Below are 16,313 nucleotides of genomic sequence, written 5' to 3'. Positions count from 1 at the left end.
TCCACACTGCTGCATTTGTCATGCTTCAAACAGCATCACAGCTGATCCATGGCATCAAGAAGGTGGATTTTGAAGGTAGTGCTTCAAAATTCAGGAGTGCTGCTATGACAAAGGTGCAGCACGTGGGCTGCTGGGATCTCCCTGGGTCATGGAAGACTCTTTTAACATTGTTGGGACCAGGTACAGGAAGTCTGGAAAAGACTAAGAGCTCACAGGACGCATAGTTACCAGAAATCAAATTTATCCCTGATATTTGCTTTTGGCACTTTAGAGACATATGAGGAAATTCACTCTTAACCTTTAGTTTAAATCAGTCTAGGTTTTTCTTAAGAAAAGGAACAAGAAGAAAAAATAGTAAAAGAAATTATAAGCTTGTAGCATATTTGTCTTTTTTTTTTCCTTGAGGAGTAAATATATTTTATGGACTTAATGCCTGAGAAGTAGATTCACTGAATCCTCCCAGTTCATACAAATGTAATTTGTGGAAATACCTTTGCAAGCCTTCATTAACATCCCAGCATGTTACTTGCTGCCTGTAGTTAATGGCAGCTAAAAAAATAAATTGGGAAAACTGATTGATTTCAAACTTTTTTTTTTCGCAATTAGCCAAGAAACTCTTTAAGGCTTCTGACCTTTCCAGGAAATCTGTTATCTTGCTTGTACAAGCAGGTTGGTTGTATGTCTGTACTCTCTTCATTAGACCTATTGAAGAGGATTTATGTGGCAGTGTGTTAATTTAACCAGTTATTCTTTGTATATTTTTGTACTCGTCGGGTTCTCTGTACCCCACCCCCCTGATTGTTCTTTTGTCTAACCCACATGTCTGCACCTGCACCTGTTATGCGGCACACGGTTAGCTGTCTGTTATTTTTTCCCACCTTTGTAAATCCCTCCTATTTTCTCCTGATTGGTCCAAGTCATGTTCTCCTACCCCCAGGTCCCCTAGCAACTTGCCCTGGTTGGCCAGCAGTGACTGACCACTCCCTTTGCCCTCCCCCGATTCGCCCCTGACAAAAACCCACTGCACTCTCCTCCCCCCGAACAGTCCCGGGCTGAGGAGGTGTTTGTAATAAACCCTCTGTTCGTCTGGAATTGTTTCCTCCTTTCATTCCACTGCCTGTCGAATTTCCATCGCTCACACGAGCCCCTGATAGGACAAGAACCCACAGGAGTCAGTACTGCTTGCGCTGCTCGCGGTCTGAACCCCCTACGACGTCTGTCACGGTATCTGGGCTGACCAGTAATAGAGCCGTCAGCTCTGAGTGAGCACCCCAACAGTGTGTTGGCGTCCACTGCGGGGCCTTTGAAAGGGGCTTTCAGCGCCTTTACGGACCCTCCGGACAGGATTGGTGGGCACCGGCGAAGAGCTGAGCCCATCTGGATTAATCCCTGGCCGCCGCGCCGCCCCGGGTTCGAGCAGCCTCCACGGAGGAGCGCTCCCCGGGGAGGGGAGGGCAGCCGTCGTCGCCGCGCTCCAAACACGGTCCTCCTCCAGCAGTGGATTTCTGGAGCAGTTTTGGAGCACCCACGCCAGGGGTTCTTAGGTAAGTAGACCCCCCCTAGACCGCGGGGTGGGTTGGTGGGGACGGGGTTCCCCTTGTGGCAGCCTGGGTGGGACAGCCCCTCCCAAGCTGCGGTCGCGCGACCCCCGGGGATTGGGTTTTTCAGCCCCCTGCCCCGGGTTCGTCTCCCCTGGCAGCTTTTCGTTCCCTCAGTTCTTTTAAAATTTTTATTTGTGTGCGAGCGCGGGCTCGTGCGGGGCTGCCGGCTGGTGTGGGTTTTCGCCGGCCAGCCCGTTTCAGTTTCAGTCTCGCCGCGTGCGCTGGCATTTTGCAGCGGCGGTCGAGCGCGTGTTACACCGGTTTAAAAAGGCGCACGGTGGCGGAGTTTTTTTCATTGCGATTTTTTGTTCGCTGGCTCCAGAAACGACACAGACAGAATGGGTGCGTCTCTGTCTGCTTCCCAGAAAGGAGTGTTTTACAGTTGCGTTGCATTGTTAGAAGCTAATAATGTTAAGTTCTCTAAGGATTGTTTAAAAAAGCTGGTCAGATGGGTTTTCCTGCACTACCCAAGGGTGTCCCCAGCGATCATCCACATGTCCCGGTTTTGGGAGCTGGTGGAAAAGAAACTATTACAATTAGGCAATGCCGGGGAAAAGCACACACAAAAACTCACTTTCTTAGTTTTGCAATTAAAGATGGCAGCAATGAATAAGGGAGTGCAGAAAAGCTCTCAGGAAACCCAGCTTGCCCCGGTTTCCCTTCAACCCAGTCCCAGTCCCTCTGCCCCGAGAAGGGGAATTTTAAAGACAGCAGCGACTCAGAGAGTTGCTAGCCCAGGCTCTCCGAAAAATTCCCGGCCCCCGAGCCTCAGTAGTCTTGGACAGACTGCTGGGGACTCCTCGAAAAGCCCTGGCCAAGCTGATCGAAGACCTTTTCCTCCCCCTGTTTCCCCGAGTTGCAAACCCAAGGTTCAGTTTAATTTAAGTGCGTCACACCGACCATCAAATGGCCGCTGTGATCAACCTAATGGCGACCATTCCACCAGGTGGCCACTGCCCTTCCCCCCTCCCGTGAACCCCTTTCTTTCCTCCAACCCCTTCCTTCCCTCAGCTCCTCCCTCCGCCCCTCCCATAACCCCTCCCTGGACCCCTCCCTCCTCCCCAAAGGTCCCGCCCACTCACCCTGCCCCCCCTCGACACGCCCCTGAGGCGGAGCCGAGTCCATCTCCCCACCCCGGAAGGACGCCATCTTGCCAGCAATTTTCCCACGCCCTCATTTCTGGTTCCCACGGTTGGGAGCCGGAAGAAATGAGCGAGGGTGAACCAGAAGTCACTCTCTCTGCTGCGCATGTCACCTACCACAGAACACGTGGTGGTGACACACCAAAACCCAATTGGCATGCTTTTTCCCAAAGCATCATTCGGGATTTATGCAAGGCACACAAGGAATATGGCAGGGAGAGTCCCTACTTCCATGGCCTCCTCACTGCTGATCTCGCAGGTGTCCATGTTGTTCCAGCAGACCTCCGGCAGCTTTTCTCTTGCCTGATGAATGGCACAGAGTTTAAGCTCTGGGACGCAGCATTCAAACAGGCCCTGCGAGAGGCGATGCCTCAGTTGCCCTTCCCAGCCATCGATGAACAGGGCAATCCCCTCTCTCTTGACTTGCTTGCTGGTGAAGGTACCTATGTTTCACCTGAGTCCCAGGCAGCCCTAATACCCTCGGTAGTCCTCTCTATTATAAAAGATATAGCCTGCAAGGCTTTCTTTTGTTTGCAGCCAGACGCACCATCTCCACCCTATACCACCATTAGGCAAGGGCCTTCTGAATCTTTTGTTGCCTTTGTAGAGCGGCTCACCAGAGCAGTGGAGATTCAGGTTAAGACAGAGAGTGCACGGGAAGGTATTATAGGGGAGCTTGTTTTCGTTAATGCTAACGACCTGTGTAAACAGGCAATTTTGAGTCTTCCCCTAGATCCGCCCCGCACTCTCCAGTCAATGCTCCAGGTGTGCCCTTCCTTGCCCGGTGGAACCCACCACCACCCTCCCAGGCAACCTTTCCGCCCAAGGCTGTGCGTGCTGCAGAATCATCCCAACAGCCTCGACATCGTCCGCCTTGGCGGCGACCCTCCTTCGGCAATTGCCCTGGTCGCTGCTTCTTCTGTAAAGAGGAAGGACACTGGACTGCCAACTGCCCTAAGAGACCTTCAAAACAGCATTCTCCAACTACACCTCCGGGAACGCCGGTGCCTTCCCAGGCACAGCAAAAAAACTGAAAAGGGAGCGCGGGTGCACCCAGCGTGACGACCCCAATCGGGTGGACCGGGGAATTCCAAAGGGGGTCAATTGGATGGACAATTTACACCGGACTTGACATCACCTGAACATGACATAGCAAAACCTATTCTCACCACCTCTTCCTTTATTGAACCCTACAGGTTGCATCTCACCAGACCATTGCACCTGACGGATAGGGACTTTCATTTCGTCACTATAGACCGAAGGAAGTTACATTGGTGGCCAATGACCAGCGAAGGTAAGTTCATCGTCATCGGTGATTGCAAATATACTCCGCAGTAGATTGAGGTAGTCCCAGGGACACTTCACAACAACCCCAGGGCCCTCATTCTCTGGCTGCGCTGCACTCATCCGCCCACATTTTTACCCAAGGGCCAGGTCATCGCACAAGCAATCCCTTATGGTGACCCAGAACATCTTAACTTTACTGTGAGTGCTGTACATCACATTTCCACCCGTAAGCCCTTGGTGCGATGTACGCTCACTGTGGGAGATGAGTCAATAGATAAAGATCTTCTTTTTGACACAGGAGCAGATGTAACACTTATCCCGACCGCGGAATGGCCATCACATTGGGCCCTGGAGGACGTGGCCGGACAGATCCGGGCTGTAGGAGGGTTCCAATCCGCAAAACAGTCAAAAAGCGTGGTAAAAATTACGGGGCCAAAATGACAATTGGCTGCCATCCGTCCTTTTGTTTTAGATTACCAGGAACCCCTGCTTGGTAGAGACCTCATGGCCCAGTGGGGGGTCACAATTGACATTCCCGACCCCTCGCAAAATTTTTGGGCAGCGGCTGCTGAGAAGCGCCGGACTCTGAAGCTGAATTGGAAGACAGATAAACCAGTCTGGGTTGAGCAGTGGCCGCTAACAAAAGAGAAATTACAGACGCTTGAGGAGCTCGTGGAGGAGCAATTAGCTAAAGGTCACATCGTGGAGACCAATTCTCCATGGAACTCGCCCATTTTTGTCATTCAAAAGAGTGACAAAAAACGATGGTGCCTCCTCCACGACCTCCGCCAAATTAACGAGGTAATTGAAGATATGGGGTCTCTCCAACCTGAGATGCCTTCCCCAAGCATGCTGCCGTGAAATTGGAATTTGGCTGTGATTGACATAAAAGATTGTTTTTTCCAAATTCCTCTACATCCGGACGATGCCCCATGTTTCGCCTTCTTGGTTCCTTCCATCAACTGAGCGGCCCCAAGGAAGAGGTACCACTGGAAGGTGCTCCCCCAAGGAATGAAGGCCTCCCCAGTGATGTGCCAACAGTACGTCTCTTCCTTGCTGTCCCCTGTGCGTGCAGCCACGGAGGGGGTTGTCATCCACCACTATATGGATGACATCCTCGTTTGCGCGCCGACCGAAGATGAACTTACGCGAGCGCTTGACCTTGTAACAAATTCGTTAGTTGCTGCAGGGTTCGAGCTGCAACAGGATAAGATCGAAAGGATGCCACCCTGGAAGTACCTGGGCCTGGAGATTGGTAAGAGGACCACTGTGCCTCAAAAATTGGAAATTCGGACAAATGTCCATACCCTTGCGGACGCCCATCAGCTTTGCGGTGCCTTGAATTGGGTAAGGCCCTGGCTAGGTCTGACCACTGAGGATCTAGCCCCTCTTTTCACTTTATTGAAAGGGGAAGAGGAGCTCAGTTCTCCTAGGGTGCTTACCGCAGAGGCAAAAGCAGCATTGGAGAAGGTCCAGCAGGCAATGACATCGCGACAGGTACATAGATGTGATCCCGAGCTTCCCTTTTGTTTCATCATTCTGGGTAAGCTGCCACATCTACATGGGATCATTTTTCAATGGGACACGGGTGCAAAAACATCAGCACACAACACTAAGGGCCAAGGCAGAAAGGACCCTCTTCTTATTATAGAGTGGGTCTTTCTCAGCCACCATCGGCCCAAAAGAATGACACAGCCACAAGAGCTTATGGCTGAGCTCATCCGCAAAGCAAGAACGCGGATGAAAGATTTGGCAGGGTGCGACTTCGAATGTATTCACATGCCAATTGGACTGTCAACAGGCCAAATGACCAAACCCATGTTGGAGCAGCTGCTTCAGGAAAATGAAGCACTTCAATTCGCTCTAGATTCCTTTACGGGCCAAATTTCAATTCATCGGCCGGCCCACAAATTATTTAATTCGGACGTGACATTTAAATTGGCTTTAAGGAGTGTCCAGAGCAGGAGACCTCTCGATGCGCTGACAGTTTTTACTGACGCGTCCGGGAGTTCTCACAAGTCGGTAATGACTTGGGAGGACCCTGAAACTTGGCAGTGGGAGGCAGATATTAAAGTGGTTGAGGGTTCACCTCAAATAGCCGAGTTGGCCGCTGTCGTCAGAGCACTTGAGAGATTCCCTGGACCTCTCAATATTGTAACCGACTCCGCATACATAGCGAGGGTGGTATCTAGAGCAGATCAGGCAATTTTACAACAGGTGTCCAACACAGCTTTGTATGAGCAGCTCTCGCAATTGGTCAAACTTGTCTCCCACCGAGAGCAACCGTTTTATGTGATGCATACCAGGTCGCATACCGATTTGCCAGGGTTTATTGCTGAGGGTAACAGGAGGGCTGACGCTCTTGCTGCCCCTGTAGCGATAGCCCCGTTGCCTGACATTTTTGAGCAGGCCAAGCTCAGCCATCAGCTGTTCCACCAGAACGCGCCTAGCTTGGTTAGACGTTTTAACCTCACACGTCAACAAGCTAAGGCGATTGTTGGCTCGTGTCCTTCCTGTCAGTCCCACGCTGTGCCTACCCTGCATGCCGGAGTCAACTCTCGCGGGTTGGAGCGCTGTGAACTCTGGCAGACGGATGTCACCCACATTCCATCATTTGGGAGACTGAAGTACGTTCACGTCTCCGTCGATACCTTCTCTGGCGCTGTCTATGCCTCTGCGCACGCGGGCGAGAGGGCCCAACATGCTATCCAACACTTTATTCAAGCCTTCTCATTCATGGGCATCCCCAAGGGGATCAAAACAGACAACGGCCCTGCGTACAAGTCCAAGGAATTTGCTGGCTTCCTGCAGCAATGGGGAGTGGAGCACAAGACAGACATCCCCCACTCCCCCACAGGCCAAGCAATCGTAGAGAGGACCCACCAAGAGATCAAGAGGGTCCTTAAACAACAGCAGCAGGTGTTAAAGGTGGAGCCGCTGGCAATCAGATTGGCCCGAGCCCTTTATGTCATCAATTTTCTAAATTGTTCCTTTGAAAATCCCAATCCGCCCATTACCATACACTTTGGGTGCAATAAGGAGTGGCTGTTCGATCCCAAGCCCCCGGTGCTGGTGAGATCGCTTGAGTCAGGGAAGGTGGAGGGTCCATTTGACCTGGTGACGTGGGGGCGTGGGTATGCCTGTGTCCTCACGCCTACCGGGATCAAATGGATACCTGCCAAGTGGGTAAAACCATTCATTAAAAGGAAGAGGGAGCGTGACGACAGTGTCCCGCAGGTGGCTTCGGCGGCATTCCACCGTCGAAGGCGAGTCTCCTCCAGACCCTCTCTTCCCATCCTGTGGGAATGGGACCATGACTTGCCCTTTACCTATTTTTGTGACCCAAATTAATAATTTTTCGCCCCCCAGTTTTGTTTTTCAGACCCGGACCCAGGATGCTAAGCCTCCCGACCGTGCTCTTCCTGACCAAGCTGCTAACATTCACCCAAGCTTGGACCGTCCCACAGCCGCGAGCCAACGTGTGGGCTCGGCTCGCGGAATCTATGGGACAGGATCACATCTGTCTCAATCAAGCATCAGCCTCAGACCCGATGTCCACGTGCCTCATGGGGGTTCCCTTTAAACAGTGGGAAATGCCCGAAAGACTTCTCCATTGTGCCCACTGCATCAGTAAGACCCCCCGAGTTAATCCTTTTATTGGCTGGAGGAATTTTATGCTTTCCCTGCCAAATATGAGAGAAGAACCCCGAGAACAGCAGCTCCTCGGAGCGACTACAGCTCCCGCCTGCATTCATCTTACCAATTCGGCCGACGCTTTAGACAACTGCACCAAGCACGTTATTCAATCTAAGGTGCTGGACAGAGCCCACTCGTGGTGCGAGAAGTTGGTCAAGGGAGTTCTTCCCCCTCCAGTTCACAACCACTCCAAAAGGTTACCCGAGGGAGTCTTTCTGATCTGCAGAGATCAAGCTTGGGCAGGTATCCCCTCTCGTCTTTCTGGAGGTCCGTGCACCCTAGGGAAGGTAGGGCTGTTCACACCCAACAAGACGCAAATTACAGATTGGAAAGAAAAGCAAAAGAGACAAATTGGTGCACATGGATTGGCAGTCTCCAAAAGAGATTTTAAAAAATTGGACCCGGATTGCGACTCGGAAATTATTCATTGGAGCAAAACTAAAGAGGTCGCAATCACGAAATTTGCCCCATGGGTCTCCATTGCTAAGGCCATGGGAGAATTGGGGCATTTAGAATGTTGGGTGGCAAAACAAGCGAATTTAACCTCCAGAACCCTATTCAACCTCCTGCAGGACAGGAAATAACGAGGCAAGCCTCCCTCCAAAATCGGGCGGCCATAGACTACCTCTTACTTCTCCACGGTTACATGTATGAGGAGTTTGAGGGTCTGTGTTGTTTTAATCTGTCGACTCGGGCTGAGAGCACTCGAAAACTCATTGCACAGATGCAAGATATGATCGGTGACATCAAAAGAGAGAGAGGTGATTGGATGAGCAACATTTTTAAAGGTTGGGGCCTATCAGGATGGGCTGGGTCCATTTTAAAAACATGTCTGTTGATTTTTTTTATTATTTTAATTGTTTGTCTTGCTTTCGGACTAATCAGGAAATTGTTAATTAAGTTAGTTTTAAGTTTCACATCTGCCCCCTCTCCGGCTGCTGCTCGGGTCACCATGGCCACGGCTCCTGAAGACGAGTTGAAGGAGCTTGAAAAGGAGCTTGAGGAAGAAGGTGACGGTGAAAACCTTGAAGACGAGTAGTGGCCAGCTCAGCAACCTTGATTCGCCGACTGTTACCTGGACTCTGAGCATCTGCCGGACCCCCCTTAGTTTCGTTCATTTTAGTAAAAAGAAAAGGGGGAGATGTGGCAGTGTGTTAATTTAACCAGTTATGCTTTATATATTTTTGTACTCGTCGGGTTCTCTGTACCCCACCCTCCTGATTGTTCTTTTGTCTAACCCACATGTCTGCACCTGCACCTGTTATGCGGCACACGGTTAGCTGTCTGTTATTTTTTCCCACCTTTGTAAATCCCTCCTATTTTCTCCTGATTGGTCCAAGTCATGTTCTCCTACCCCTGGGTCCCCTAGCAACTTGCCCTGGTTGGCCAGCAGTGACTGACCACTCCCTTTGCCCTCCCCCGATTCGCCCCTGACAAAAACCCACCACACTCTCCTCCCCCTGAACAGTCCCGGGCTGAGGAGGTGTTTGTAATAAACCCTCTGTTCGTCTGGAATTGTTTCCTCCTTTCATTCCACTGCCTGTCGAATTTCCATCGCTCACACGAGCCCCTGATAGGACAAGAACCCACAGGAGTCAGTACTGCTTGCGCTGCTCGCGGTCTGACCCCCCTACGACGTCTGTCGTGGTATCCGGGCTGGCCAGTGATAGAGCCGTCAGCTCTGAGTGAGCACCTCGACAGTTTTTTTTTTTTTTTTTAAGGGCACAGAGATCTAGGTCTCAGTGGGAAGAGACCTAAATAGGTTTCAGTGGCATGGCTTCATAGGCTCCATAGCAACTCTTTCTCCTTCTTTGTGAAGCAATTCCACCCATTTGTCAGGACACAGAGGAAACTGGATAAATTCTGGAGTTCCTCAGTCTGTTCTAATGCCATGATCATTGTATTAATGCCTTTAATTGGGTCTTACTTAGGTGATCTTCACAAGTGCTTCATATTCTGATGGTTTAATGGAAACATTCTCTTTAACTGTTCAGTGTTACTCCATCAGGATTTTATGGAGATGGTATATGGTTTCATCTTTCAATCTCTTCCTGTGGACACATGGGTAATAAATGTATATGTACTAGAATTTGTCCTTAATAAGAGCCATATATTTGACTGAGGCAGGACTCTAAGAACAGACAAGTTCATTTACACATTTCAAAGGGACCTATAAAAAAACCTGTTCATCTGACTTAATTATGCCAGTGCTGAGACTTGAATTTACCATTCCTTCATAAATACTACTTAAAATTTAATTTCAGGTGTTCTGCATGGAGTACACTTAAACATTAAGGTTGGCAGAACTTACAGCTTCATATCAATCCAACCTTCCAAGGACCTGCACTAAAATCATTGCAGTCCTGATAAAGAGACTGAAAGATACTTTTTATTTTTTAAAACATCATGAGAACAATAATGAGTAAGTGAGTGTGAAAGACTCTGAGTCTTTTACAGATTTCTGTGGATATGTCTGCAATATTGATGAAAATTGCTGCAACAGGTGCAAGTTCTGCTAAGTTTTATACCAAACGTGCCTACGAATTATTCCCTGCTACTCTTCCTGCAGCACTTGATTCCTTATTTTCCCCTTACAGTAAAACAGATGTGGTCCAAGATATACAGGCAGGGATTCAGGTGGAGAGAACTCTTCCTGGAAAAACTGAGGAAAAAATATTTTCCACTCATTTATTTTAAGACCTACATTGCTTTGGTGGCTGAGTAACAACTTCATTTCTCAAGTTACAAATGTCAGAGGAAAACAGTGTCCCTTCCTCTGCTCTTCCATTTGGAGAAGAGGTTTTTATCAGACAAGGGTAGATTATATCAAATATGCCTTGAATTTTCCATGTTAATGAATTTCTTTTTCCTATTATTTTTATGTGGTTGCAGACAAGGTTTTATCTTCACCTCTTGAAAAACTTTTTTTTTTTTATTCAGCAGTTGCCATTTTAATTTGGCTAAGCTAAATAGAAACTGCAGCTCTTAGGTAAAAAAGGAAATTAAAAATTAAAGTCCTCTGGAGGAGGAAACAAGAGAGGACACACTGTCATTTATTAATTACCATTTTTAAGGTTTGAGGGCTTGCTTCTTTGCTCGTTTTTGATAAATATACATGTTGATTTAGAAAGCCAACTTTGATTATAAGGTCCTTCTCAAATTAGAGCCCACAAATCACTGACTGAATTTATCAATATCTAAATTAATCTCTTTTTCTTTTACATATATAAAAATAATACAGAACACAGAAGAATGTTTCAGAAAGCACAAAGGGCAACCCCTTGTAACAGTGGTATATTCATAAGTACTCCATTTAATCAGGTAAAGAGATACTGAAGTAGTTGCCTTGCTGTGGTAGAACATTAAACATGCTTTGAAATGCATTATCACTGTGAGAACATATCACAGAAGAAGCTTTTCATTGACAGTAATTTAATCTTTCTTGAAGCTAGTTGCTAATCTTCAAAGAAGCTAGTCTTCTTTAAAATATTTCCTTAAGTTTAATCACTTCTCCCAGTTTAGAATATCAGTAAAAATCATATTTTAAAAGGGAAGGACTGTAATCATGAAGTTGATATTTTGTAAAGAAGACCAGCAAGGAAAAACACACACACGGAGAACTGAGGTCCCAAGAAAATGGAATAATACATTTTCAAAGATATTATTTCTGGTTTCTCATCACTCATCTGTTTTGTTTTTTTTAATCTACCAGCAGCTGGAGAATAAACCAGATATGTATTCCCACAGAGACAGCAGAAAATATAAGAGAAACCTTTACAATGCTTATAACAGTCTGTGTAGGTGTTAACACTGTTGATATCATTAGAACATTTTGGCAGGGGTCCCTTTCCTTTCAGTCAATGCATCAAAGGACAGTAAGGTCATTAGGACTCCTGGGAGGCAGGCGAGCAGCAGCCAGACATCTGTGCTGTCCCCAGAGAGAAAAAGGCATGTCCCCAATCTCTCTAACAACCCCTGTGACCTGGCACAGCTCTTGGCACAATGCGCAGAAATCATAAACAACTGCCCCTACCACACTGTATAAAAAGTACACTTTGGAAAGTGCAGTAGATGAGCTTTTATAATCCATATTTTTTATGGGATTTAAATGCACCACACAACATCTTATGTGTTGGACCCCCCTAACTAACAGGGATAATCAAGACACATGAAACAACTCTCGTCAGCAGGCAAGCAGCAGAGCTGCAAAAATGAGGATGCAAATGCCCCTCCTGTCTTTGAAGGCCATCCATACTTCCTGTATCCTCCTCTTCATGAAAAGAAGGTATACATTTGTCCCTAAAGCATTTGGCAGAAATGTTGTTTGCCATTCTCCTGGTTTTCCTCTTCTTGCTTGAGGAGCATCTGCTCTTTCACTCATGACTCTCCTCTCCCCATCATCCTGATGCTCTTTCAGAAACTCTTCCAGCTTCGTGGCCATATAATTAATTCCTGGGGGAGGCCAACATGGCCCTGGAGCTGTGGAGCCCTCATCCAGCAGTGTGGTGTGAGAGGAAAGGGAAAAGGCCCCAGGGAGAAGCAACCCCCAGAGGCTGTGTTAAGGAAACAGCAATTTATTTTCTTTTTCTTGACTAAAGAAAAGCCTGCTAGTATCACCGATGAAGCCTGAGGGCTCTCTACTTTCAGGGTCATCACACTGCCATGGCTGAGGGGTCCCTGCCCAGACTGGGATCAGGGGCCCTGCAGCCATTGCTGCCTCCCTGTACTCCTTCTAGGGCTGCTCTGGTTCTGCAGAGATGGTTCCACATGTGTTGGGACTCCTTTCCACGGCTTCCTCCAATGTGCTGGCCTCATGCTCTGTGCTGGGGTCTGGTGGCCCACCCAAGGTGGGAGCATCCCCGGGGGAGGCCGAGGGGCCAGAGCTGGCTCCGGAGCTCTCGGCCTCCTCCTGGGCAGCGTGGCAGCCCCGCAGCCTCCGCACCTCCTGGCTGCACTGTGTCTCGATGATGCCGAGGACGCCATCCACCAGCAGTGCGGTGTGGTGCTGCAGGCGAGGCTGCAGACGCTGCATCAGCACCTCCCTGTCTGGGCCGAAGATGCACAGGGCCAGCAGGATGCCGCTCTCTGCAGTCTTTCTCTGCCACCATCGCTCCCTGTATATCTTCTGCAGCCACCGCTGCAGCCAGGAACGCACGGGGTTCAGGAGGTTCCACCTCCTACGGAAAAGCTCTGCCCAGAGCTCGGGCAGGATGCCACCCACGGCCTCTGGCCCTGCAGCACCCTGCTCAGCTGGGAACAGCGTCCCCTGTGAGGCAGGGGCAAGGCATATCACAAAGCCCTGGGTGCTGCATCCATCCCAGCTGCTACCAGGGTTTTCTGCGTGGCTGGTGGCCTCTCTGGGGTGTCTGATGATGCACAGCAGGGAGTCCTCCTCCTGCTCCGAAAAGCTGATGGTAGAGATCAGACTTCTGCAGAGAGGGCAGGTGCGCTTACCCCGAAGCCAACGCAGGATGCAGCCCAGGCAAAACTCGTGGTGGCAGGGCAGGGCGTGGGCAATGTCCCCTGGCACCTTGCAGCAGATGGGGCAGCTCCACTCCCTCCTGCTGGCCATGTCGCCTTCTCGCTTCCTGCTTCTGCTCTGCCACCGAGATCTGTACAGCCAGGGTCATAATCCATCTTCCAGTGATGTCAGAATGCAACACCAGTTCGTATCATCCCTTGTCACCCAGTGACATCACAATGGGACAATCACTTGGCATAGTTGCCTGAAGTCTCACTACTAAAATTCCACAGTTGCTTAAACACTTTCAGGAACTCTACCTAGAGTTTTCGTGCTGTCTGCAAGTGTTTTTAAGGCTACCTGAAAGTGTTACAAAAAACCCCACAAAACAACCAAACCACTCACACAGAAAAGTACCCATTCAGCAATGTACCCTACTTGCATTGCTCTGAAAACCTGGGAAAAATCTCTCTGAGTCACAGAACTGCTGAGTTTATTTTGCATCATTTTACCTGAGTCACATCCTGCCATTTTTACCACGTTTTGGTCCAAAATTGCAGCAACTGGAGATCAGACTGGAAGTAAAGTTCAGTGTTTGTTTCACCACCCACCCTCAAAAAAACAAAACAAAACAAAACAAAAAACAAAAACAAAACAAACAAACAAAACAAACCAACCCACACAACCAGTAACCTAGTGTAATATTTCTTGGTATCTTGACATATTTGAAGAAATGTTGTGACTCATGTTCCTGAACAGTTTAATTTTTCATATCGGTTGTGAACAGCAACTCACCAGGAACTAACAAACATAATTTCTACAGATTAGCAAAACTGCATAAAAAACCAAGATGTTTAAAAATGCAGGTGCAGTGAGAGTTCAGATTTAAATAATATTTGCTGAAGAATTCTTACCTTTCACAGGTTTCAGCTGGTCCAACTCCAGCAGTTCCTAAGATAATACAAATACAGATATAAAATACATATATATCCTAACAGAAAATAGTGTGACAATGATATTTATGAGAATATCAGTGCAGCTCTTGCTGGAAACTACAGGCCATCACGGATAAAATAAATGAGATCAAAAGATTTAATGCAGAAGAAGGAAAATTAAAGGAAATTACCATTATGTGTTTAATGAAAGTAATACACAACATCACAACTGAACCCATAATAGCTGTTCAGACTAAAAACCGCATTTGCTAACAAATAGGCACTACTTAACTCTCAGAATTAACCTACATTTTACATTAAAGTCAGTAGTTTAAGAAACAGATTGTACCACTAGGGAGAAAATTTGACAGAAGAACAGCAAGACAGTTAAACCGCAACAGGTTTTGCTTTAGTACAGTGAAGGACTCTATAATTTCTGTACTGCTTGGTAAAGAAATCTCTCACAGGCCAGCTGTAGTTGGAAATCCTGGAATGCTCATCACAGGAGTAAAGACAGTTCTGTGGAACAAATAAAAACCTTCCAAAAACCTTCCCCACACACTTAGGGCCACTTATATTTCTGATTAAATCATTAAATCAGTATTAAAATATATGTTAGCATATCTACTAGGTGTCTGTTCAATTTGTTATTAAGGATTTGTCTCATGCTACTCTAATAATAATTTCTAATGAATCACTTTATCATAATGTCCCTATGTGCTCTCTTAAATTGTCAGCACATTTAAAATAATGAAAATATAACATATTTAAAGCAGCAACGAGAAATACCAGGAGCAGCAGATATGAACATCAGGGTAGAGACCCCTTTTTCACCATCCTGATTCAAGTAACAGCAGCTCCCACACCACAGAGGTCTTTATTAATTGGTCAGGGAATATTTGATGGTGTACAGTAACAAAAAGGAAGTGTCACAGAATTGTGTCATCCAGAAGCTCCTGGCTCAAACACCTCTGTCCTTCTGTGCTGGTTGACTTCAGCTATTTGTGGCAGTTGCGTTCCTATGCAGCAGTTGATTTCCAAGGAGAAGTCTTTAGTCAAGCACCTAAACAAAGTTGTCTGACTTTCAAAGCACATGAGCTTCTCCAAAATTCTGAAGGACAGGCTTCAGACTTTTGTCCACACCTAAGCACGAAACTGTTTCATCATTTATTAAGATAAAGAACGTGAAAGTCCATGACATAATTTTGTTTCTTATTTCAACCCTGCTACTTCTGTGAGTTCAGCCACATTTAGGCAGCATTTCATGTAAAGGCAGCCTTTCGTTTGCTAAAGGTATAACATTAAATAAGGATGTTAGTGCTGTGGGGGAGAAAAAATAGAATACTCTTAAATACTTTAAAAATTAAACTTAAAAATTGCCTCTCAATCATGATTTATTTAATTTTAGGGCAAAATTGAAACTTTTATGACCAATGTATTGCTCTTCTAATGAACTTCTGTTACTGCATTGCACCACCAGCTACTGATCTAATTTTTCAAAATTTGTCAGATTTCCACTAATAGGTTCATTCACAAAAGCAGTAGAAAGTTTCAAAAATTGCTAGCAGCAAGTTAGCACTTTTCTCCAACACTTCTGTCTGGATTCTTTTGGGGAAACAAAAATATGCCTGTAAGTCTTAAATGGGTCTCAAAGAGAATAAATTTTAGTTGCAGGACCATAAACAAACAGATGCCCATAATTCTCCTGTTTTATTTGTTACTTGGAGTGGCAACATTTATCTCATTGGTACTGAATGCTTAAAAATTGGACCAGTGAAGCACCCCCATGTCGGGGATGTCTGGAGCTACTTACAACGATATTAATAAAATTAGGATTGTTTTCAGACAGTTGCTAAGAAATGAACAGATTACACACAATAGAGCTGCTTGATCTGGGCAGAGACAGAACCAAATTAAAATCCAAAGGCTATGTTGAAAACACAGCCAGAAGAAGTAATTAAAAAGCAAACTCCTGCTTTATTCCAAAATAACTCTAATAACTCTAATTTTAAAGAAATCACTTAGAGGCCAGCTAAGATGAGCATTACAATATTATTAGCACAGAAGAAGTCTTGTAACTTCCTATCTAGGTCTAAATCGCTTTTTTTTTTTTTCTTTTTAGCTATCCATTAAACAGTACACGCAATATGGTAATTTTAGGCTTGGAAAAAAAAAAAAAAAAAAAAAAAAG

Source organism: Prinia subflava, assembly GCF_021018805.1.
Source record: "Prinia subflava isolate CZ2003 ecotype Zambia chromosome Z unlocalized genomic scaffold, Cam_Psub_1.2 scaffold_100_NEW, whole genome shotgun sequence".
NCBI classification, from domain to species: Eukaryota; Metazoa; Chordata; class Aves; order Passeriformes; family Cisticolidae; genus Prinia; species Prinia subflava.
The sequence above is the reverse complement of the archived record's forward strand: the minus strand, read 5'-3'. Positions refer to the sequence as shown.